The 26,104-nt window shown below is 38.9% G+C and overlaps 1 non-coding gene across 1 annotated transcript; it reads left to right on the forward strand.

Annotated features, from left to right (window-relative positions):
* Window positions 1–5,024: 5,024 nt before the first annotated feature.
* TRNAE-CUC (transfer RNA glutamic acid (anticodon CUC)) lies at window positions 5,025–5,097 on the forward strand. The gene has a single exon. It is a non-coding gene; the product is annotated as a tRNA-Glu (tRNA).
* Window positions 5,098–26,104: the final 21,007 nt, after the last annotated feature.

Here is a 26,104-nt window from a genome sequence, read left to right on the forward strand (position 1 = left end):
TGTAGGTAGTGTCATATAATATATACCTAAACTGAATATAGCCCACCTGTAGATTAGAGCCAAAATTCTGGTGTCCAAAGTAGGCAAAACCCAGTAATTTTTCTTCTTCCAGAATTCTGCTTTAACAAAGTTAATTTTTCTGCATGTGTTACCTTTTACTTTTAACTAAAATGTTATTTAAGGAATTGAATGAAGGGTAGATGAAGACAGGATAGGATACAGAATAATTTTATAAATCCTTAGTTCAGTATGGAAGGATTTCATCTAGGGAAGTACAGACTAAACCGCCCTTTTAGTATTTTGGTAGAAACAACACTTATTGTACATGGAGTGACATTTCAGTGCAGAGAAAGCTGGCAACCTTTATTGGGGAATCTACTCCAACAATCTTCTCCTGAGCATCTTCCTCAGACACCTGCACCATTCTTATAGCTTAGCTTGACTGTTTACCTGAAGGTGATAAGGCATGAGTGGTGATGGTTCTGATAAGGTAACTGTCTGTAGATTCCTTAAACTCAGCTAAGAAATTATGGTTCTATGGTCAGAAACAACTGTGTCTAATAATGGTGACGTTGTCCATAATTACTAAGAGCAGTGATGGTTACAGTAAAGTAGGTAGGATTGGAACTTTAAGAAAACCTCTAAAAATCTAGATTGCTTCTGCAAAATAAACTCATTCGTCATTGAGATTTCTTAAGTCTAGCTCAATGGAGGAGAATGCACATTTGATAGGCTATTCAAAATAATTTCACATGTGATTTTTTCCTGGTGACCTTTTACATGTGAGAATTAATTCCAAGGCAACAAGCCTAGGTCTCATCTAACCCAAAGACTGTTAGATGAGAATTTTGCCTCTGAAGCAGAAATTGTCAGGCAGGAAAGGAATGTGATACTTTAAGGCAGTGCTTCTGAAACTTTAACGTACATATGAATCACCTGGGATCTTGTTAAAATGCAGATTCTGGTTGAGAAGGGCAGGGATGGGGCCTGAGATTTCTTGCTTTTCTTGCAAGCTCCTGAGTGATGCTGATGTGTAATGGACCACCCTGAGGTTCTAAGGTATTTGGAAAGCTTTCCTCTTGGGGCATATCTGGAAACATAAGGAGAATATTGTATTTATTATACTTTACCCAGAAGCATACTGAACATACTATTTGGAAGTGCAGCTGAATAGTTACACACTATTTAAAAATAAGTTTCCTTTATGTTTCTTGCCTTTGCAACACTTATGGCTGCCAGCTGAACAAAGCTGGTGCAGTGTGAGTGGCTGCCAGTGGACAGTGACAAAAACAAGACTTACTGAAACAAACAAGGGTTTCTTATAAATAATTTGGAAATGATTTTGGAATCCATTTCTTGGCAATGGAAATAGTACATTTCAGATGCTATTAAGTGATTGATTTATATGTGGGAAGGCCTCAGTTGGTAGTTCTGGAAATATTTAATGATGCTATGCCACCATCTATGAAGTTGAGAGGATATCCTGTAGAAAATGAAAATCCCAGAGGAAGGAAGCGCATGCTGTCTCTGCACAGTCACGATCATCTAATACAAGGTTTATGCTGGAGAACTGTGGTGATACAACCAGTTACAACTGAAATGGACCCTCAAGGATAGATTAGAGACAAAACAGGAATCCACAAAACAGCTCCAGTATATGTTTGGGCAAGCATCCAACCAGTCAACCTTTCTGTGTTTTTTCAGTCACAAGACTCCTCTTTTTCTGTGGTCCACTTGTCAAGTACATTTTGCCTTCACACGGGACGTGATAGTCCAAAACTCAATCACATTCTTCCCAGCTGTAAACTGACTGCAGAGGTGACTAAAAACGCCATGGAATTGAACTTAAAATAGTAATTTTGCTTTTTTTGTTCGTTGCCACATTAGGAGACAGAAAGATTTTGAGGGCTATCAGATTGGTAATACTTGATATGAACTGGTGATAATATGTTGATAATAATTAATTTATCATGTGTAGAGACAGGGTGGATACAGGAATTATATTTGTGTTGAGTTATTTTACTGAGTTAGTTTTGTTGTTATTGATTATACGAAAGGAATTAGTGCTATGTCATACACATTCCACATTTTTTTCAGTTTACCTTTTTCTTTTGATTTTGTTTAGTGTCTTTATCCACACATACATTTTGAAATTTGTGTTGCCTTCATACACCAAGTTCACCCATTTTAACTGTACAATTCAATAACTTTTAGTAAATTCAGAGTTATACAATCATCGCCATAATCTGATTTTAGAATATTTGCATCACCTCCAAAACAATCCTTGTGCCATTTGCAGTTATTATAATTTTTGATTTATCTGAAATTTATTTGGGTGGAATAAGTGGGTTAGGAATCCAGCTTTATTTTTTTTCCAAATGGCTAGCCTGTTGCCCCAACATTTCTACCTCACAGAGTTGAAATGCCACCTTTTATCCTAAACTAAATTTTTATATATACTTATGTTTAGGTCTGTATTCTAATCTGTTCTATTAGCTGATGTTTATTGATCTGGGATGATCATATTTTATAAGTTAGTGGCAAATTATGATGTTTTAATTGTGGAGGTGCTAGATTTCAATTAGTATCTTCTTTTTTCAGATTTCCCCAAATATCTTGTATGTCTATGTTTAGGTCATTTGGTCAAATGCTTCCTCCATGCCTTCATAGCTGCAGGTCATGCAGCTTTTAAAGTTCCTTTTTGATGCCTCTGGTTGTAAGATGACTGCCTCTACTACAATATCACCTCTGAATCCCAGGTGGAATTAAGAGAAAGGGCAAAAGATGTTAGCTGACTGGTCTCCCTTTACAGATCATTCTGGGAGCTCCACCCAGTGACCTGTGCTTTCATTTCATTGGCCAGAACTCTGTCGTATAAATACTCTGGTTTCAAGAAGGCTAGGAAATATAGTTTATCAGCTGGGCACATTACCACCCCATTAAAAACCAGTATACTGTTGGTAAGGAAGGAGATTAGATATCAGTAGACACTGAGCAGTGTATGCCACTTTCCTGTTCTCAGACATTTTTGCAATGATGGGACCAGAAATATCTTGTTTTCCTCTTGTTCAGTATAATATCAGTGTACATTCACACTCTTCAATTCACATCACGGTACATTTTAGTAGGGACCAATTTATATGCAAGTATGTGAGCTGAAGCATATGACTGCTCCCAATAAGAATTATAGTACCTATTGTCTTTTGGTGTGAGCAGTCATTGGGGAACACTAAACTTTTCTTTCTTTTTCACATTTTACCCAGTGATATTTGTGGCATGTGTCTGTTCTTCTATTTAATGCACAGGAGTTGGAGATTGTCAACTTGATAGAAATGAGAATGGAGCAAAGGAAATGGGAAAACGAAGGGAAATTTATCAAGGATACACATCAGCATTTAAATGTTAAATATCAGTGGTTAGCAACTGGCTGCCCAATGCTTTGACCATAAGATAGGTTGAAAAAGAAAATGAATGTATAAATGATGTTAAAATAGAAATGAACTTCACTTTCCTAGAGAGAGTCTTCACAGAAACTTTTGGAGGAGAGGGGAAGCCAAAGCTGTTGGAGAAGATGCCGGGGTATTCTAGAAAAGGGGAAGCAGGGTGCCTTTTCAGGAAGGTTGAGCTAAAAATAGAGCCCTGGTATCCAACAGTGGCCTGGGCGCTTCAAACGCTGGGGTCCGTGCCATTGTTGTTTTTTTAGAAAAAAACTTATTTTGAGTTAATTTTAGACTTACAGATGAGTTGCAAAATAGTACAGGGAGTTTGCCTATACTTTTAAAAATAATTTATTATTTATTTATTTATTTATTTTTGACTGCGTTGGTCTTCATTGCTGTGCGTGGGCTTTCTCTAGTTGTGGCGAATGGGGGCTACTCTTCATTGCGGTGTGCAGGCTTCTCATTGTGGTGGCCTGTCTTGTTGTGGAGCACAGGCTCTAGGTGCACGGGCTTCAGTAGCTGTGGCACGTGGGCTCAGTAGTTGTGGCTCGCGGCTCTAGAGCACATGCTCATTAGTTGTGGTGCAGGGGCTTAGTTGCTCCACGGCATGTGGGATCTTCCCGGACCAGGGATCGAACCCGTGACCCCTGCATTGGGAGGTGGATTCTTAAACACTGCACCACCAGGGAAGCCTGAGGGTTCACATATACTTTTCACTTTGCCTCCCCTTATTTTAAAATCTTTTTTTAAAATTAATTTTTATTGGAGTATAGTTGCTTTACAATATTGTGTTAGCTTCTACTGCACAGCAAAATGAATCAGCCATACGCATACCTATATCCCCTTCACTTAGGACACTACAGTGCATTAAGCAGAGTTCCCTGTGCTATACAGTATGTTCCCATCAGTTGTCTATTTTATACATAGTATCAATAATGTATATGTGTCAATCCCAATCTCCCAGTTCCTCCCACCCCACAACTTTCCCCTTGGTATCCATACATTTGTTCTCTACCTCTGTGTCTCTATTTCTGCTTGGCAAATAAGGTCATCTATACCATTTTTCTAGATTCCACATATATGCATTAATATACGATATTTGTTTTTCTCTTTCTCACTTACTCTCTGTATGACACTCTCTAGGTCCATCCACGTCTCTACAAATGACCCAATTTCGTTCCTTTATATGGCTGAGTAATATTCCATTGTATATATGTACCACATCTTCTTTATCCATTCCTCTAGTGATGGACATTTAGGTTGCTTCCATGTCCTGGCTATTGTAAATAGTGCTGCTGTGAACATTGGGGTGCATGTGTCTTTTTTTTTTTTTTTTTTTTGCGGTATGCGGGCCTCTCACTGTTGTGGCCTCCCCCGTTGCGGAGCACAGGCTCCGGACGCGCAGGCTCAGCGGCCATGGTCTTTTTGAATTATGGTTTTCTCTGGGTATATGCCCAATAGTGGGATTGCTGGGTCATATGGTAATTCTATTTTTAGTTTTTTAAGGAACCTCCATACTGTTTTCCACAGTGGCTGTATAACATCTTATATAACGAAATAATTATAACAACTTGCTGAGGGAATTCCCTGGTGGTCCAGTGGTTAGGACTCTGCACTCTCACTGCCGAGGGTCCAGGTTCAATCCCTGGTCAGGGAACTAAGATCCCAAAACCTGTGTGGTGTGGCCAAAAAAAAACTTGCTGAATTTCCAGATACACTAATCAGACCTATCAGTACTGAAGAGAAGTAGCAAGCCTTGGAAGTAGGGAAGGTATAATTAAGTAAAGTATCTAGAAAAAGATATTTTTTTATCCCCAGATATTCCCAATCCATCAAATCTATTTAAAAAAAAATAGAGTCAGGATTAACATTACTGATGGTTAGGTTTTTTTTTTTTTGTTTGTTTGTTTTTGCGGTACGCGGGCCTCTCACTGTTGTGGCCTCTCCCGTTGCGGAGCACAGGCTCCGGATGCGCAGGCTCAGCGGCCATGGCTCACGGGCCTAGCGGCTCCGCGGCATGTGGGATCCTCCCGGACTGGGGCACAAACCCGTGTCCCCTGCATTGGCAGGCGGACTCTCAACCACTGCGCCACCAGGGAAGCCCTGATGGTTAGTTTTTAATGTGAGCAACTATCGTTTTGAAAATGAGGCATATTTTGTCCTGATTCTTGCATTGCTACTCACTCTGAAAATAACAGACACTCTGCTTCTGAATTTTAGCTCATAAAATAACTCTGGGTGTAGATTCAGTTCAGAAAATACTTTGGGGTTCCAGTTAAGCAGTATTATAAAATACAACAGCCTGTCCCTCTTCCTGGGGGTATATCTAGGGTAAGACATATACCTATATACTACATTTTTACCAGTTGTTGGTGCAATAAAAATCAAGTATTTTAAAGAAAGATTAGACCAATATAGAGTTGTCTATTATTTTAGAAAACTATACTTTAATGCTGTAGTTTGGTATTTATATTCCAAATATTCCTGGTCCTTGTGTCTGGAATATTTTTATAAGACACTCTCCTGCCCCCATCATTAGAACTATCACCAGCCCCCAGCCTCTCCCATCTCTCCCTCCTTCCCCTCCCATGCTCACAAAGACACACATTTTCTCTCTAACACTCTTGAGCAGGTTAATTTCTAGATCTTTTGGGTCTCAGATGAAATGTTACTCCCTCACCAAACCCTGTTGTATTCAATCACCAGCATCTAGCACAATGCCTGAGATATAGTGGACATATAATTAATTTATATTATTCCTATTTTTAGGATGAGTAATGCTGCAATTAACATCATTGTGCATGTATTCCATCCATATTTCAGGTTATTTCCTCAGGAAACTAATTGAGTTTAAAGGTATGAATATTTTCAAGACTAAATATATATACTGTGAAATTGCTTTCTAGTAATTGTTCCAACTTCTACTCATACCATTAGTGTGGTCTTTCTGTGAGGAAACAATTAAATTTGGGGGCAGTGTTTTCAGGCTTCCTAAATTCTACAACTTTATTATGAATTGATTGAAAATGGATTTGCATTTTCTTTTTATTTTCCTCTGTTGTTTGCTTATTAAGAAAAAATCTCATTTCAATGAGCACTTTACTGACACACAAGTATATTCTCTTACAGTTTTCTTATTCAGTATCACATGATATCTATTCTGAAAGGCAATTTTTTTTTTGCCAAAACCACAAATTTTTTTTTTGTGGTATGCGGGCCTCTCACTGTTGTGGTCTCTCCCGTTGCGGAGCACAGGCTACGGACGCGCAGGCCCAGTGGCCATGGCTCACGGGCCCAGCTGCTCCGCGGCATGTGGGATCTTCCCGGATCGGGGCACGAACCCATGTCCCCTGCATCGGCAGGCTGACTCTCAACCACTGCGCCACCAGGGAAGCCCAAAACCACAAATTTTTAATGCCTCAAGTTGAGCTGTCATCTAGTTCACCAAACCAACAAAAGGGTGATAATACATTTTACATAAATAATTTGGGAGGATTCCTCCTGTCAAAACAAAAAGCACCTCGAAAAATAAACCAATATTAACAGTAGCAATTGAGAAAAAATACTCTAGCAAGTCCACAAATGATATTTCACATTTATCTTATGCTTTATATGTGAAAGCCATATCATATACTGCAAATAATAAACTATATTTTATTATCAGGTTCATAATTCATGATATTTTGTAGCAATTGAGGGGAAGGAGTAAAAGAATAAATGTTCTTTTACAGAAAACATGGCAAAAACCAATCACCAAGATTAAGAGTTTTCCCCAACTGGCTAGTGTATGAACAATACAAATTGGAGTTTGGATATGCTGATGTTTTATATTTATATTTATTTATATTTATATCAAATATTCAGAATATTTGATACCCTATGTCATGGATTGACAAACTTTTTCTGTAAAGGGCCAATAGTACATATTTTAGGTTTTGTGGGGTCATTGGGTCTCTGTTGCAAGTACTCAACTCTGCCATTTTAGTGCAAAAGCAGCCATAGACAATGAGTAAACAATGAGTTTGGCAGTGAACCAGTAAAACTCTTTTTTTTTTTTTTTGGTATGAAGGAAAATTTATTTGGCTAGAGCATTTAAATAACGTAACTTTTTTTTAAACCAATGAACTTGGTAATACACATCATTTCTGCAAGATTTTGATAAATTACACCCTTGCATTTAAAGACATTTCCAGATACACTCGAAGTAATTTACCAGAGTTTTGGACGGCATCATTTATAGCTGTAAAATGAATAAATTTGCTATAATTTTATTAAATAAAATCTTACTTTTCTTTGAACTAATATCTCCAGCTTAGTGAAGAGCAGCCTGACATATAAACAAGACCCTGGTTATTCAAGTGAATGGAATGTAGGTTCTGTCATCAAGCTGATCTGTATTCGTATTATCATCATCCTTAGAAGAGAACAGGAGGGAAGAACAAAACTTGGGGAATGACTTGTCAACATCTAAATAATTTCTTCAGGACTCTTATGATTTTATCCTTTTTCATTTCCACAAAAGGCTGGACTTATACAGTAGTTAATTACATAATCTGAAGTTTTAGAGTTTTTTTTTCTTTTAGATTTTAGAATCATATAGGAATATGATTAGTAAAACTCTTTACCACAATAGGAGGGCAGGAGGGCTGGAATTTGCTGACTCTTGGCCTATATGATAGATAGGACAGCCATAGGAAATGTTGCTCCAGACCTTGAGAGTCCAAAGCATGATTGTAAGGAAATACAGAAATATTTATAAAAGCATGAAGAAACCACACTTTAAAAGTGGCAAGTAAAAAAATAAAACCCACGTAGAGAAAGCCTGAAATAATATCCTGAAAATTTTCAAAGCTGGTAGAAAGAGATGAGAAGAAACTGAGTTATTTATAACATAGAAGCCTCTCTTACCTCATGGCAAGAGGGAAAATAATTGAGAGGGTGCTGATGGTGAGTTGGGGGGACTAGGGATGTTTACTGAGGCTTGGATTGCAGGCTGGTCTTAATGGCAGAACCCCTAGGAGAAAAGGACCTTTTTTTCCTTAGGTATCTAAGGAAGGAATGAGCTATTGAGATGGACTTAGCTTGGTGTGTATGAATGCTTTCTACTTGGTCTCATCCTCCCCTTCCCACAGTGGTGATCCTGGGGGCCAGCAAGGAAAGTATGTTGCCCAAATGTTACCCAAATTACGATGGCCCAAGACCCACTGGCTTTATTTATCCTTCCCAAAGTGTACTCAGGTATGTCAGAGCGGTCCTGCAGCTGCCTCTTATGTGGCAAGTACTTCCTCACCTTCTTGTCTTTCATTCTCCCTGTTACACCTGCACAGTGGTGCCTCTCTGGCTGATGGTCCTCATGCCTTGCACAGTATAGCTCTCCCTCTGCTGGTGCTGGTGAGCCCCACTGCTTTAGAAGAGAAGGTATGTTTTTCTCCTTGTAGAGATGGCATTCAACTTTGACTAAACTGTAGTGACTTAAGTGGATACAGATTTCTTTTTGTCACAAAATAAGTCCAGATTCCTTTTGTGCCACCATACTTAGCCTGTGGTTTTTATCCTCACGGTTGCAAATTGGCTGTTTTGCACCTCCATATCATGTCCACAGTCCAGGTAGGAAGAAGGCAAAAGGGAAAGAGTTGGTACCAGCAAACTTCTGCTTGTGTAGTTTTGGCCCAAACTCTGTCAAATGGCCATATATAGTTGCCATAACACCTGAGAAATTTATATGTATTTATTTTTAATAGCCTCAGTAAAATGATAGTTGGGTTAGCCAACCTGTACTGAATTCTCAAATTCTTGTTTACTTCATTCCACGAATAGGACAGTCCTTTCTCCTAAGTTCCCCAAAGTATGGTAGAGACTAGGCTTAACTTTATAAAGATAGCTCCCTTATTTTGAAATAGTTTAAGATTTACAAGAAGTTGCAAAAATAGTGGTACAGATCCTGCATACCCTTTATTCAGCTTTCTCAAATTATAATATCTTACATAAGCATAAGATATTGTCATAATCAGGAAATTGATGTTGGTACAATACCATTAACTCAGGTGCAGACCAAATTTGAATTTCACCAATTTCATATGCACTTTTTTCTTTTTTGGTGTATATTTCTATGATATTTAGTTGCATGTGTAGATTTGAGGAACCATTACCACAGTAGGGATATGGGAATGTTCCATCACCACAAAGAAGCTCCCTCATTTTTCCCCTTCATAGTCCCCTTCCTCAAATCCTTAACAACTACTCCTCTGTTCTCCATCACTATAATTTGAGAATGTTATATAAATGAAATAATAGAATATGTAGACCTTTAAGTTGACATTTTTCACTTAGCATAGTGTCCTTGAGATCCATCCAGATCTTGAATGTATCAAAAGTTCATTCCTTTGCTGAACAATATTCCATTGTATGGATATGCCACAGTTTGTTTATCCATTCATTCCATGTAGAACATTTGGCTTGTTTCCAGGTTTTGGATATTACAAATAAAGCTACTATAAACATTCATGTACAGATTTTTGTGTGACAAAAGTTTTAATTTTTCTAGGATAAATCCTAGGAATATGATTGTTGGGTTGTATGGTAAGTGTATGTTTAACATTATAAGAAACTGCCAAGCTATTTTCCAAAGTGACTATATCATTTTACATTCCCATTGTCCATATTAGTCTTTTTTTATAAATTTATTTATTTTTGGCTGCATTGGGTCTTCGTTGCTATGCGCGGGCTTTTCTCTGGTTGCATCGAGCAGGGGCTACTCTTTGTTGTGGTGCACGGGCTTCTCATTGTGGTGGCTGCTCTTGTTGCAGAGCATGGGCTCTAGGCACGTGGGCTTCAGTAGTTGTGGCACGCGGGCTTAGTAGTTGTGGCTTGCGGGCTCTAGAGCGCAAGCTCAGAAGTTGTGGTGCACGGGCTTAGTTCCTTCGTGGCATGTGGGATATTCCTGGACCAGAGCTCAAACCTGTGTCCCCTGCATTGACAGGCAGATTCTTAACCACTGAGCCACCAGGGAAGTCCCCATATTAGTCTTAGGTGGAAACAACTCAATCCAAAATATCCATCAGCTAATGAATGGATAAACAAAATGTGGTATATCCATACAATAGAATATTATTTGGCTATTAAGAGGAATGAAATATTAACATAAGTTAGTCATGTTTTGAAGAATACTTCAAAAAATATTATGCTAAGTTAAATAAGCCAGACACTAAAGACCACATGTTATATGATTCCATATCCTAGTCTGGACTAGGAAAGTCTGTAGAGAGAGCAAGTTAACCAATGGTTGGTGCAGGAGGATGGAGTGACTGCTAATGGGCATGAGGTCTGGTTTTCAGGTGAGCAAAATGTTCTGAAATTAGATTGTGGTGATAGCTGAATACCTCTGTAAACATGCTAAACTCCATAGAATTGTACACTTAAAATGGGTAAATTTTACAGTATGCAAGTTATAGTTCATTAAAGCTATTATATGAAAATGTAAAATACTTAGAATAGCCCAAAGACTTTTGACAAAGATCAGATGTGGAGGACTAACACTACTTGATTTCAACATTTTATAAATCTGCACTAATCAAGACAGTATGGTACTGGCAGATAGATAAACAAATAGATTACAACAGAACCAAAGAGTGAGTGCAGAAATGGATGCACTCATATACTGACAACTGATTTTTGAAAAAGGTACACAGGCAATTCAGTGGAGAAAGTGTAATCTTTTTAAAAAATGGTGCTGGTACTCCATTAGATATTCATATATTAAAAAAAAAGAACTTCAATCCATACCTCACACCATGCATAAAAATTAACTCAAAATGGATCATAGACCTAAATGTAAAATGTATACTATAAAACTGCTGGAAAAAAAACATGAGGAAAATCTTTTTTTTTTGGTCATATCATTCTTAGATATGTCACCAAAATAATGATTCATAAAATAAAATATTGATAAGTTGGAATTCATCCAAATTGAAACCCTCTGCCTTTTGAAGAACACTGTTAAAAGAAGGAAAAAAGTAAATGATATATAGTGAGAAAATTTTATAAATCATAGTTCTGATAAAGGACTTGTATCTAGAATACATAAAGAACTCTAAATCTCATCAGAGAACAAACTTTCCAATTTTAAAAAAATGGGCAAAAAATTTGAACAGACACTTCACCAAAGAATACATACGGATGGTAAGTACACAAAAATATGCTCAACATCATTAGGAAAATGGAAATAAAATCACAATGAGATAAAACTACATATAAGACTGACCATACTAAGTGTTGGCAAGGATATGAAGGATCTAGAGCACATATAGAATACTGGCAGGAGTGTAAAATAGAACGACCACTTTGGAAAACAGTTTGGCAATTTCTGAAAAAGTTAAACATTTACCCACCATGTGATCCAGCCATTCTATCCCTAGATATTTACCCAAGTGAAATAAAAGTGTATGTCTATACAAAGACTTGAACACAATGGTCATAGCAGTTTTATTTGTAATAGTTGAAAACTACAAACAACCTAAATGTCCATCAACAGGTGGATGATAAACAAATTGTGATGTATCTATGCAATGAATTACTACTCAGCAGTTAAAAAGGAATAAACTACTGAATCATGTGGCAATGTGGATTAATTATGAATTAATAATGCTGAGTGAAATAAATCAGATAAAAAAGAGTACATATGATTGCATTTATATAAAATTTTAGAAAAATGCAAACTAACTTACAACAGAGAACAGAATAGTGATTGCCTTGTGTTGAGGGGCTTAGGGTGGAGCACTTTGGACGTGGGAGACAGATTGCAAAAGGACACATGGAAACTTTGGGGTGATGAATAGGTTCACTATCTTGATTGTGGTGATGGTTCTGGGTGTGTATATATGTCAAAACTTCTCAAATTGTACACTTTAAATATGTGTAGTTTGTTGTAGGTCAGTTATACTGCAATAAAACTTTTAAAATAGTAACACCTAAATAAAGTAAATTAATATTGAATTAAATCCATGTATCATCACCAAAGTTATGATAATGATCAGCATTATAATTTATTGAGTTACTACCTCCCAGGAATTCTAAGCACTTTACATGTTTTTGAACATTTAGTCATCACACTAACCATGTGAGGTAGTGCTATGATTATCAGGTTTTACAAATGAAGAGACTGAAGCATACAGAGGTTAAGAAATTTAACCAAGGTCATGTAAGTAAAAAGTGTCAGAGTCAGGATCTGGGTCCAATGATTTGGCTGTAGAAATTGTGCTTGTAGGATTAGTCATTATATACGAAAGCTGAGAGAGAATGTGTAACTATGGGGCAGAGGAGAGATTCAAAGACATGCAGATACCCTAGAGTGAGACATGTCAGTATCCTAGGCAACCTAATACCTTTGGGCCCTCTTCAAGCCAGTATTTCTAAAAAAAACTTTTGTGGGGTTAGAAAGAAATGAATTTTTTATTAAAATAATGTTATACTTCTTAATGTTCTAAACAAACATTGACTGTTCAGAAAAATTCTTATTTGTTTGAAGTTATCTTTCATTTACCAATATTTCCTATTGTGTTTTATAACCAGTTCTTTAATGATAGAGGTAACAGAATTTGGTGAGAATCTTGTTCATGTTTTAAAGCTGTTTTTCCCCACTTGTCTGTGCATCTTGTCCTCCCTTCTGTTTTCTTGGGTAAACAAGAAATCAAACAAGTTCTTGGGAGGTACATTACAGAACTTAAAATTTCTTTCTTCTTCTCAATAAATACATGATGATGTGCATCATTTCGCTCAGTTGTTTCATCAACTTCTAGGCTTCTGTGAGATGACTAGTCTCAGTGTTGCTGCCATAGACTGTTGGGCCATGCAACTTGTATGTCACAAAAATACTGAAGGAACATGTGTTGGATCTAGTAAAGAGCATTTTTTCCATCACTCAAAGCTACTTTCTACTTCAGAGATAGTGGGGCCAAATTACATTTTACTAATTATGTAAAGCAGTGGTCCCCAACTTTTTGGCACTAGGAGCCGGTTTCACGGAAGACAATTTTTCCACGGACTGGGGGTGGGGTGGGGGAAGGCTTTGGGATGATTCAAGCATATTACATTTATTGTGCACTTTATTTCTATTATTATTACATTGTAATATATAATGAAATGATTATACAACACACCATAATGCAGAATCAGTGGGAGCCCTGAGCTTGTTTTCACTTGCCACTCACTGATAGGTTTTTTTTTTTTTTTCAACATCTTTATTGGAGTATAATTGCTTTACAATGTTGTGTTAGTTTCTGCTGTATAACAAGGTGAATCAGCTATACATATACATATATACCCATATCCCCTCCCTCTTGCACCTCCCTCCCACCCTCCCTATCCCTCCCATCTAGGTGGTCGCAAAGCACCGAGTTGATCTCCCTGTGCTCTGTGGCTGTTTCCCACTAGCTATCTATTTTACATTTGATAGTGTATATATGTCCATGCCACTCTCTCACTTCGTCCCAGCTTACCCTTCCCCCTCTCTGTGTCCTCAAGTCCATTCTCTATGTCTGTGTCTTTATTCCTGTCGTGCCTCTAGGTTCATCAGAACGATTTTTTTCTTAGATTCCATATATGTGCGTTAACATACGGTGTTTGTTTTTCTCTTTCTGACTTACTTCACTCTGTATGACAGATTCTAGGTCCATCCACCTCACAAGAAATAACTCAATTTCGTTTCTTTTTATGGCTGAGTAATATCCATTGTATATATGTGCCACATCTTTATCCATTCATCTATTGATGGACACTTAGGTTGCTTCCATGTCCTGGCTATTATGAATAGTGCTGCAATGAACATTGTGGTACATGACACTTTTTGAATTATGGTTTTCTCAGGGTATATGCCCAGTAGTGGGATTTCTGGGTCATATGGAAGTTCTATTTTTAGCTTTTTAAGGAACATCCATACTGTTCTCCATAGTGGCTGTATCAATTTACATTCCCACCAACAGTGCAAGGGAGTTCCCTTTTCTCCACACCCTCTCCAGCATTTATTGTTTGTAGATGTTTTGATGATGGCCATTCTGACCCGTGTGAGGTGATACCTCATTGTAGTTTTGGTTTGCATTTCTCTAATAATTAGTGATGTTGAGGATCTTCTCCTCTGCCTCTTGGCCATCTGTATGTCTTCTTTGGTGAAATGTCTGTTTTGGTCTTCCGCCCATTTTTGGATTGGGTTGTTTGTCTTTTTGATATTGAGCTCCATGAGCTGTATATTTTGGCGATTAATCCTTTGTCAGTTGCTTCATTAGCAAATATTTTCTCCCATTCTGAGAGTTGTCTTTCCATCTTGTTTATTGTTTCTGTTGCTGTGCAAAAGCTTTTAAATTTCATTAGGTGCCATTTGTTTACTTTTGCTTTTATTTCCATTTCTCTAGGAGGTGGGTCAAAAAGGATCTTGCGGTGATTTACATCAAAGAGTGTTCTGCCTATGTTTTCCTCTAAGAGTTTTATAGTGTCTGGCCTTACATTTAGGTCTTTAATCCATTTTGAGTTTATTTTTGTGTATGGTGTTAGGGAGTGTTCTAATTTCATTCTTTTACATGTAGCTGTCCAGTTTTCCCAGCACCACTTATTGAAGAGGCTGTCTTTTCTCCATTGTATATTCTTGCCTCCTTTATCAAAGATAAGGTGACCATATGTGCGTGGGTTTACCTCTGGGCTTTCTATCCTGTTCCATTGATCTATATTTGTGTTTTTGTGCCAGTAACATACTATCTTGATTACTGTAGTTTTGTAGTGTAGTCTGAAGTCAGGGAGCCTGATTCCTCCAGCTCTGTTTTTCTTTCTCAAGATTGCTTTGGCTATTCAGGGTCTTTTGTGTTTCCATAAAAACTGTGCAATATTTTGTTCTAGTTCTGTGAAAAATGCCATTGGTAGTTTGATAGGGATTGCATTGAATCTGTAGATTGCTTTGGGTAGTATAGTCATTTTCACAATATTGATTCTTCCAATCCAAGAACATGGTATATCTCTCCATCTGTTTGTATCATCTTTAATTTCTTTAATCCGTGTCTTATAGTTTTCTGCATATGGGTCTTTTGTCTCCTTAGGTAGGTTTATCCCTAGGTATTTTATTCTTTTTGTTGCAATGGTAAATGGGAGTGTTTCCTTAATTTCTCTTTCAGATTTTTCATCATTAGTGTATAGGAATGCAAGAGATTTATGTGCATTAATTTTGTATCCTGCTACTCTACCAAATTCATTGAATAGCTCTAGTAATTTTCTGGTGGCATCTTTAGGATTCTCTATGTATAGTATCATGTTATCTGCGAACAGTTACAGTTTTACTACTTCTTTTCCAATTTGTATTCCTTTTATTTCTTTTTCTTCTCTGATTGCTGTGGCTAAAACTTCCAAAACTATGTTGAACAATAGTGGTGAGAGTGGGCAACCTTGTCTTGTTCCTGATATTAGAGGAAATGATTTCAGTTTTTCACCATTGAGAACGATGTTGGCTGTGGGTTTGTCATATATGGTCTTTATTATGTTGAGGTAGGTTCCTTCTATGCCTACTTCTGGAGAGTTTTTTATCATAAACGCTTGTTGAATTTTGTCGAAAGCTTTCTCTGCATCTATTGAGATGATCATATGGTTTTTCTCCTTCAATTTGTTAATATGGTGTATCACATTGATTGATTTGTGTATACTGAAGAATCCTTGCATTCCTGGGATAAACCCCACTTGATCATGGTGTATGATCCTTTTAATGTGCTGTTGGATTCTGTTTGCTAGTATTTTGTTGAGGATTTTTGCATCTATGTTCATCAGAGATATTGGCCTGTAGTTTCTTTTTCTGTGACATCTTTGTCTGGTTTTGGTATCAGGGTGATGGTGGCCTCGTGGAATGAGTTTGGGAGTGTCCCTCCCTCTGCTATATTTTGGAAGAGTCTGAGAAGGATAGGTGTTAGCTCTTCTCAAAAGGTTTGATAGAAATCGCCTGCAAAGCCACCTGGTCCTGGGCTTTTGTTTGTTGGAAGATTTTTTATTTTAATTTTTTTTTTATTAGTTTCTGCTTTATAACAAAGTGAATCAGTCATACATATACATCTGTTCCCACATCCCTTCCCTCATGCATCTCCCTCCCTCCCACCCTCCCCATCCCACCCCTCCAGGCGGTCACAAAGCACCGAGCTGATCTCCCTGTGCTCTGCGGCTGCTTCCCACTATCTATCTACCTTACGTTTGGTAGTGTATATATGTCCATGCCTCTCTTTCGCTTTGTCACAGCTTACCCTTCCCCCTCCCCATATCCTCAAGTCCATTCTCAAGTAGGTCTGTGTCTTTATTCCCGTTTTACCCCTAGGTTCTTCATGACATTTTTTTTTAATTCCATATATATGTGTTAGCATACGGTATTTGTCTTTCTCTTTCTGACTTACTTCACTCTGTATGACAGACTCTAGGTCTATCCACCTCATTACAAATAGCTCAGTTTCGTTTCTTTTTATGGCTGAGTAATATTCCATTGTATATATGTGCCACATCTTCTTTATCCATTCATCCGATGATGGACACTTGGGTTGTTTCCATCTCCGGGCTATTGTGAATAGAGCTGCAATGAACATTTTGGTACATGTCTATTTTTGAATTATGGTTTTCTCAGGGTATATGCCTAGTAGTGGGATTGCTGGATCATATGGTAGTTCTATTTTTAGTTTTTTAAGGAACCTCCATACTGTTCTCCATAGCGACTGTACCAATTCACATTCCCACCAGCAGTGCAAGAGTGTTCCCTTTTCTCCACACCCTCTCCAGCATTTATTGTTTCTAGATTTCTTGATGATGGCCATTCTGACTGGTGTGAGATGATATCTCATTGTAGTTTTGATTTGCATTTCTCTAATGATTAATGATGTTGAGCATTCTTTCATGTGTTTGTTGGCAGTCTGTATATCTTCTTTGGAGAAATGCCTATTTAAGTCTTCTGCCCATTTTTGGATTGGGTTGTTTGTTTTTTTGCTATTGAGCTGCATGAGCTGTTTATAAATTTTGGAGATTAATCCTTTGTCAGTTGCTTCATTTGCAAATATTTTCTCCCATTCTGAGGGTTGTCTTTTGGTCTTGTTTATGGTTTCCTTTGCTGTGCAAAAGCTTTGAAGTTTCATTAGGTCCCATTTGTTAATCTTTGTTTTTATTTCCATTTCTCTAGGAGGTGGGTCCAAAAGGATCTTGCTGTGATTTATGTCATAGAGTGTTCTGCCTATGTTTTCCTCTAAGAGTTTGATAGTTTCTGGCCTTACATTTAGGTCTTTAATCCATTTTGAGCTTATTTTTGTGTATGGTGTTAGGGAATGATCTAATCTCAAACTTTTACATGTCCCTGTCCAGTTTTCCCAGCACCACTTATTGAAGAGGCTGTCCTTTCTCCACTGTACATTCCTGCCTCCTTTATCAAAGATAAGTTGACCATATGTGCGTGGGTTTATCTCTGGGCTTTCTATCCTGTTCCATTGATCTATCTTTCTGTTTTTGTGCCAGTACCACACTGTCTTGATTACTGTAGCTTTGTAGTATAGTCTGAAGTCAGGGAGCCTGATTCCTCCAGCTCCGTTTTTCGTTCTCAAGATTGCTTTGGCTATTCGGGGTCTTTTGTTTTTCCAAACAAATTTTGAAATTTTTTGTTCTAGTTCTGTGAAAAATGCCAGTGGTAGTTTGATAGGGATTGCATTGAATCTGTAGATTGCTTTGGGTAGTAGAGTCATTTTCACAATGTTGATTCTTCCAATCCAGGAGCATGGTATATCTCTCCATCTATTTGTATCATCTTTAATTTCTTTCATCAGTGTCTTATAATTTTCTGCATACAGGTCTTTTGTCTCCTTAGGTAGGTTTATTCCTAGATATTTTATTCTTTTTGTTGCAGTGGTAAATGGGAGTGTTTTCTTGATTTCATTTTCAGATTTTTCATCATTAGTGTACAGGAAAGCCAGAGATTTCTGTGCATTAATTTTGTATCCTGCTACTTTACCAAATTCATTGATTAGCTCTAGTAGTTTTCTGGTAGCATCTTTAGGATTCTCTATGTGTAGTATCATGTCATCTGCAAACAGTGACAGCTTTACTTCTTCTTTTCCAATTTGGATTCCTTTTATTTCCTTTTCTTCTCTGATTGCTGTGGCTAAAACTTCCAAAACTATGTTGAATAAGAGTGGTGAGAGTGGGCAGCCTTGTCTTGTTCCTGATCTTAGTGGAAATGGTTTCAGTTTTTCACCATTGAGGACAATGTTGGCTGTGGGTTTTTCATATATGGCCTTTATTATGTTGAGGAAAGTTCCCTCTATGCCTACTTTCTGCAGGGTTTTTATCATAAATGGGTGTTGAATTTTGTCAAAAGCTTTCTCTGCATCTATTGAGATGATCATATGGTTTTTCTCTTTCAACTTGTTAATATGGTGTATCACATTGATTGATTTGCGTATATTGAAGAATCCTTGCATTCCTGGAATAAACCCCACTTGATCATGGTGTATGATCCTTTTAATGTGCTGTTGGATTCTGTTTGCTAGTATTTTGTTGAGGATTTTTGCATCTATGTTCATCAGTGATATTGGCCTGTAGTTTTCTTTCTTTGTGACATCCTTGCCTGGTTTTGGTATCAAGGTGATGGTGGCCTCATAGAATGAGTTTGGGAGTGTTCCTTCCTGTGAAATTGTTTGGAAGAGTTTGAGAAGGATGGGTGTTAGCTCTTCTGTAAATGTTTGATAGAATTTGCCTGTGAAGCCATCTGGTCCTGGGCTTTTGTTTGTTGGAAGATTTTTAATCACAGTTTCAATTTCAGTGCTTTGATTGGTCTAGTCATATTTTCTATTTCTTCCTGATTCAGTCTTGGCAGATTGTGCATTTCTAAGAATTTGTCCATTTCTTCCAGGTTGTCCATTTTATTGGCATAGAATTGCTTGTAGTAATCTCTCATGATCTTTTGTATTTCTGCAGTGTCAGTTGTTACTTCTCCTTTTTCATTTCTAATTCTGTTGATTTGAGTCTTCTCCCTTTTTTTCTTGATGAGTCTGGCTAATGGTTTGTCTATTTTGTTTATCTTCTCAAAGAACCAGCTTTTAGTTTTATTGATCTTTGCTATCGTTTCCTTCATTTCTTTTTCATTTATTTCTGATCTGATCTTTATGATTTCTTTCCTTCTGCTAACCTTGGGATGTTTTTGTTCTTCTTTCTCTAATTGCTTTAGGTGCAAGGTTAGGTTGTTTATTCGAGATGTTTCCTGTTTCTTAAGGTGGGATTGTATTGCTATAAACTTCCCTCTTAGAACTGCTTTTGCTGCATCCCATAGGTTTTGGGTCGTCGTGTCTCCATTGTCATTTGTTTCTAGGTATTTTTTAATTTCCTCTTTGATTTCTTCAGTGATCACTTCGTTATTGAGTAGTGTATTGTTTAGCCTCCATGTGTTTGTATTTTTTACAGCTCTTTTCCTGTAATTGATGTCTAGTCTCATAGCATTGTGGTCGGAAAAGATACCTGATACAATTTCAATTTTCTTAAATTTACCAAGGCTTGATTTGTGACCCAAGATATGATCTATCCTGGAGATTGTTCCATGAGCACTTGAGAAAAATGTGTATTCTGTTGTTTTTGGATGGAATGTCCTATAAATATCAATTAAGTCCATCTTGTTTAATGTGTCATTTAAAGCTTGTGTTTCCTTATTTATTTTCATTTTGGATGATCTGTCCATTGGTGAAAGTGGGGTGTTAAAGTCCCCTACTATGATTGTGTTACTGTCGATTTCCCCTTTTATGGCTGTTAGTATTTGCCTTATGTATTGAGGTGCTCCTGTGTTGGGTGCATAAATATTTACAATTGTTATATCTTCTTCTTGGATCGATCCCTTTATCATTATGTAGTGTCCTTCTTTGCCTCTTCTAATAGTCTTTATTTTAAAGTCTATTTTGTCTGATATAAGAATTGCTACACCAGCTTTCTTTTGATTTCCAATTGCATGGAATATCTTTTTCCATCCCCTTACTTTCAATCTGTATGTGTCTCTAGGTCTGAAGTTGGGTCTCTTGTAGACAACATATATATGGGTCTTGTTTTTGTATCCATTCAGCCAATCTGTGTCTTTTGGTGGGAGCATTTAGTCCATTTACATTTAAGGTAATTATTGATATGTATGTTCCTATTCCCATTTCCTTAATTGCTTTGGGTTCGTTATTGTAGGTATATTCCTTCTGTTGTGTTTCTTGCCTAGAGAAGTTCCTTTAGCATTTGTTGTAAAGCTGGTTTGGTGGTGCTGAACTCTTTCAGCTTTTGCTTGTCTGTAAAGGTTTTAATTTCTCCATCAAATCTGAATGAGATCCTTGCTGGGTAGAGTAATCTTGGTTGCAGGTTTCTCTCCTTCATCACTTTAATTATGTCCTGCCACTCCCTTCTGGATTGTAGAGTTTCTGCTGAGAGATCAGCTATTAAACTGATGGGGATTCCCTTGTGTGTTATTTGTTTTTTTTTCCCTTGCTGCTTTTTTTTTTTTTTTTTTTTTTTTTTTTGCGGTACACGGGCCTCTCACTGTTGTGGCCTCTCCCGTTGCGGAGCACAGGCTCCGGACGCGCAGGCTCAGCGGCCATGGCTCACGGGCCCAGCCGCTCCACGGCATGTGGGATCTTCCCGGACCGGGGCACGAACCCACGTCCCCTGCATCGGCAGGCAGACTCTCAACCACTGCGCCACCGGGGAAGCCCCCTTGCTGCTTTTAATATGATTTCTTTGTGTTTAATTTTTGACAGTTTGATTAATATGTGTCTTGGCATATTTCTCCTTGGATTTATTCTGTATGGGACTCTCTGTGCCTCCTGGACTTGATTAACTATTTCCTTTCCCATATTAGGGAAGTTTTCAACTATAATCTCTTCAAATATTTTCTCAGTCCCTTTCTTTTTCTCTTCTTCTTCTGGAACCCCTATAATTCGAATGTTGGTGCGTTTAATGTTGTCCCAGAGGTCTCTGAGACTGTCCTCTGTTCTTTTCATGCTTTTTTCTTTATTTTGCTCTGCATCAGTTATTTCCACTATTTTGTCTTCCACCTCACTTATCCGTTCTTCTGCCTCAGTTATTCTGCTATTGATCCCATCTAGAGTATTTTTCATTTCATTTATTGTGTTTTTAATCGATGCTTGATTCATCTTTAGTTCTTCTAGGTCCTTGTTAACTGTTTCTTGCATTTTGTCTATTCTATTTCCAAGATTTTGGATCTTGGAAATAGAATCTTGGATCATCTTTACTATCATTATTCTGAATTCTTTTTCAGGTAGACTGCCTATTACCTCTTCATTTGTTAGGTCTGGTAGGTTTTTATCTTGCTCCTTCACCTGCTGTGTGTTTTTCTGTCTTCTCATTTTGCTTATGTTACTGTGTTTGGGGTCTCCTTTTTGCAGGCTGCCGATTCGTAGTTCCTGTTGTTTTTGGTGTCTGTCCCCAGTGGCTAAGGTTGTTTCAGTAGGTTGTGTAGGCTTCCTGGTTGGGGGGACTAGTGCCTGTGTTCTGGTGGTTGAGGCTCGATCTTGTCTTTCTGGTGGACAGGTCCACGTCTGGTGGTGTGTTTTGGGGTGCCTGTGGCCTTATTATGTTTTTAGGCAGCCTCTCTGTTAATGGGTGGGGTTGTGTTCCTGCCTTGCTAGTTGCTTGGCATAGGGTGACCAGCACTGTAGTTTGCTGGTCATTGACTGAAGCTGGGTGCTGGTGTTGAGATGGAGATCTCTGGGAGATTTTTGCTGCTTGATATTATGTGGAGCTGGGAGGTCTCTTGTGGACCCATGTCCTGAAGTTGGCTCTCCCACTTCAGAGGCACAGCACTGACTCTTGGCTGCAGCACCAAGAGCCTTTCATCTACCCGGCTCAGAATAAAAGGGAGAAAAAGTAGAAAGAAAGAATTAGTAGGAGAAAGAAAGAGAGAGAGAAAGAAAGGAAGAAGGAAAGAAAGGAAGGAAGGAAGGAAGAAAGAGAGAAAGGGAGGGAGGGAGGGAGGATGGAAAGAAAAGAAAGAAAGGAGGGAGAGAGGGAGGAATGAAAGAAAAAGGAAGAGTGAATGGAAGAAGGGAGGGAGGGAGGAAAGAAAGAAAGAAAGAAAGACAGGAGGGAGGGAGGAAGGAAAGAAAAAGAAAGTGAAAGGAAGAGGGGTGGGAGGGAGGGGGGAAGGAAAGAAAGAGAGAAGGAAAGGAGGGGCGGAGGGAGGGAGGGAGGGAGGAAGGGAACGTAGGAAAAAAAGAAAGAGCAGGTAAAGTAAAATAGAATAAAGTATGGAATATAGTAGCATTATTAAAATTAAAAAGTAATTATTGAAAAAAAAACGGACAGATAGAACCCTGGGACATATGGTGGAAGCAAAGCTATACAAAGAGAATCTTACACAGAAGAATACACATACACATTCACAAAAAGGGAGCAGGGGGAAAAATAAAAAATCTTGCTCTCCAAGTCCACCTCCTCAATTTGGGATACTTCGTTGTAAAAAAAGGAAAAGGGCGAGAAGTCTGAAATCTTGCTCTCCTAAGTCCACCTCCTTAATTTGGGATAAATCGTTGTAAAAAGAGGAAAAGGGGGGAAAGTCTTAAATCTTGTCCTCAAAGTCCACTTCCTCAATTTGGGATGATTCGCTGTCCATTCATGCACTCCACAGACGCAGGGCACATCAAATGGACCGTGGAGCTTTAATCCGCTGCCTCCGAGGCTGCACAGAGAGATTTCCCTGTCTCTGCTCTCACAGCTCCCCGGTCTCAGCCTTGGACCTGGCCCCGCCTCTGCGCGTAGGTCGCCGGAGGGCGTCCGTTCTTCGCTCAGACAGGACGGGTTTAAAGGAGCCGCTGATTTGGGGGCTCTGGCTCACTCAGGCAGAGGGGAGGGAGGGGCGTGCAGTGTGGGGCGGGCCTGCGGCGGCAGAGGCCGGTGTGACGTTGCACCAGACCGAGGCGCTCCGTGCGCTTTCCCGGGAAAGCCGTCCCCGGGTTCCGGGACCCCGGCAGTGGCGGGGTGCACAGGCCACCCGGAAGGCGGGGCGGACAGTGACCCGCGCTCGCACACAGGCCCCGCGGCGGCGGCAGCAGCAGCAGCCCCAGCGTCCCACGCCCGTCTCCGGGGTCCGCGCCTTTAGCCGCGGCTCGCGCCCGTCTCCAGCGCTTCCCCAAGCAGCCCTCTTAATGCCCTCTCCTTGCGCACCAGGAAACAAAAGGGAAGAAAAAGCCTCTTGCCTCTTCGGCAGCTTCGCCGGACTCCCTCCGGGCTAGCCGTGGTGCACTAACCCCTTCAGGCTCTCTTCCTGCCGCCAGCCCCAGTCCTCTCCCTGCGCTCCGACTGAAAGCCGATACCCGAGCCGCAGCTCCCAGCCCCGCCCGCCCCGGCGGCCGAGCAGGCAAGCCTCTCGGGCTGGTGTGTGCCTGAGGGCACCGATCCTCTGTGCCGGAATCTCTCCGCTTTGCCCTCCACACCCCTGTTGCTGTGCTCTCCTCCGCTACTCCGAAGCTTTCCCCCTCCGCCACCTGCAGTCTCCGCCCGCGAAGGGGCTTGTAGTGTGTGGAAACCTTTCCTCCTTCACGGCTCCCTCCCACTGGTGCAGGTCCCGTCCCTATCCTTTTGTCTCTGTTTATTCTTTTTTCTTTTGCCCTACCCAGGTATGTGGGGAGTTTCTTGCCTTTTGGGGGGTCTGAGGTCTTCTGTCAGCGTTCAGTAGGTGTTCTGTAGGAGTTGTTCCACGTGTAGATTAATTTCTGATGTATCTGTGGGGAGGAAGGTGATCTCCGCGTCTTAGTCTTCCGCCATCTTCCCAGGGTCCCCTGTCGGAAGATTTTTAATCACAGTTTCAATTTCAGTGCTTGTGATTGGTCTGTTTATATTTTCTGTTTCTTCCTGGTTCAGTCTCAGAAGGTCGTGCTTCTCTAAGAATTTGTCTATTCCTTCCAGGTTGTCCATTTTATTGGCATATAGTCTCTTGTAGTAATCTCTTATGATCCTTTGTATTTCTGCAGTGTCAGTTGTTACTTCTCCATTTTCGTTGCTAATTCTGTTGATTTGAGTCTTCTCCCTTTTTTTCTTGATGAGTCTGGCTAATGGTTTATCAAGTTTGTTTATCTTCTCAAAGAAACAGCTTTTAGTTTTATTGATCTTTGCTATTGTTGCCTTCATTTCTGTTTCATTTATTTCTGATCTCATCTGTATGATTTTTTTCCTTTTGCTAATTTTGGGGTTTTTTTTTTTTTCGTTCTTCTTTCTCTACTTGCTTTAGGTGTAAGGTTAGGTTGTTTATTTGAGATTTTTCTTGTTTCTTAAGGTAGGATTGTATTGCTATAAACTTCTCTCTTAGAACTGCTTTTGCTACATCCCATAGGTTTTGGGTTGTCATGTTTTCACTGTCATTTGTCTCTAGGTATTTTTTAATTTCCTCTTTGATTTCTTCAGTGATTTCTTTGTTATTTAGTAGCGTATTGTTTAGCCTCCATGTGTTTGTATTTTTTACAGTTTTTTTTCCTGTAATTGATATCTAGTGTCATAGCGTTGTGGTTGGAAAAGATACTTGATACAATTTAAATTTTCTTAAATTTACCAAGGCTTGATTTGTGACCCAAGATATGATCTATCCTGGAGAATGTTCCATGAGCACTTGAGAAGAAAATGTATTCTGTTGTTTTTGGTTGGAATGTCCTATAAATATCAATTAAGTCCATCTTGTTTAATGTGTCATTTAAAGCTTGTGTTTCCTTATTTATTTTCATTTTGGATGATCTGTCCATTGGTGAAAGTGGGGTGTTAAAGACCCCTACTCTGATTGTGTTACTGTCAATTTCCCCTTTTATGGCTGTTAGCATTTGCCTTATGTATTGAGGTGCTCCTGTGTTGGGTGCATAAATATTTACATTTGTTATATCTTCTTCTTGGATCGATCCCTTGATCATTATGCAGTGTCCTTCTTTGTCTCTTCTAATAGTCTTTATTTTAAGGTCTATTTTGTCTGATATGAGAATTGCTACTCCAGCTTTCTTTTGATTTCCATTGCATGGAATATCTTTTTCCATCCGCTCACTTTCAGTCTGTATGTGTCCCTAGGTTGGAAGTGGGTCTCTTGTAGACCGCATATGTACGGGTCTTGTTTTGTATCCATTCAGCCAGTCTATGTCTTTTGGTTGGAGCACTTAATCCATTTCCATTTAAGGTAATTATCAATATGTATGTTCCTATCACCATTTTCTTAATTGTTTTGCATTTCTTATTTTAGGTGTTTTCCTTCTCTTGTGTTTCCTGCCTAGAGAAGTTCCTTTAGCATTTCTTGTAAAGCTGGTTTGGTGGTGCTGAATTCTCTTAACTTTTGCTTCTCTATAAAGGTTTTAGTTTCTCCATTGAATCTGAATGAGATCCTTGCTGGGTGGTGAAATCTTGGCTGTAGGTTTTTCCCTTTCATCACTTTAAATATGTCCTGCCAGTCCCTTCTGGCTTGCAGAGTTTCTGCTGAAAAATCAGCTGTTAATCTTATGGGGATTCCCTTGTATGTTATTTGTTGCTTTTCCCTTGCTGCTTTTAATATTTTTTCTTTGTATTTAATTTTTGATCTTTGATTAATATGTGTTTCAGCGTGTTTCTCTTTGGATTTATCCTGTATGGTACTTTTCTGTGCTTACTGGAGTTGATTGACTATTTCCTTTCCC

The sequence above is a fragment of the Mesoplodon densirostris genome, chromosome 3, assembly GCF_025265405.1.
Source record: "Mesoplodon densirostris isolate mMesDen1 chromosome 3, mMesDen1 primary haplotype, whole genome shotgun sequence".
Lineage (NCBI taxonomy): Eukaryota > Metazoa > Chordata > Mammalia > Artiodactyla > Ziphiidae > Mesoplodon > Mesoplodon densirostris.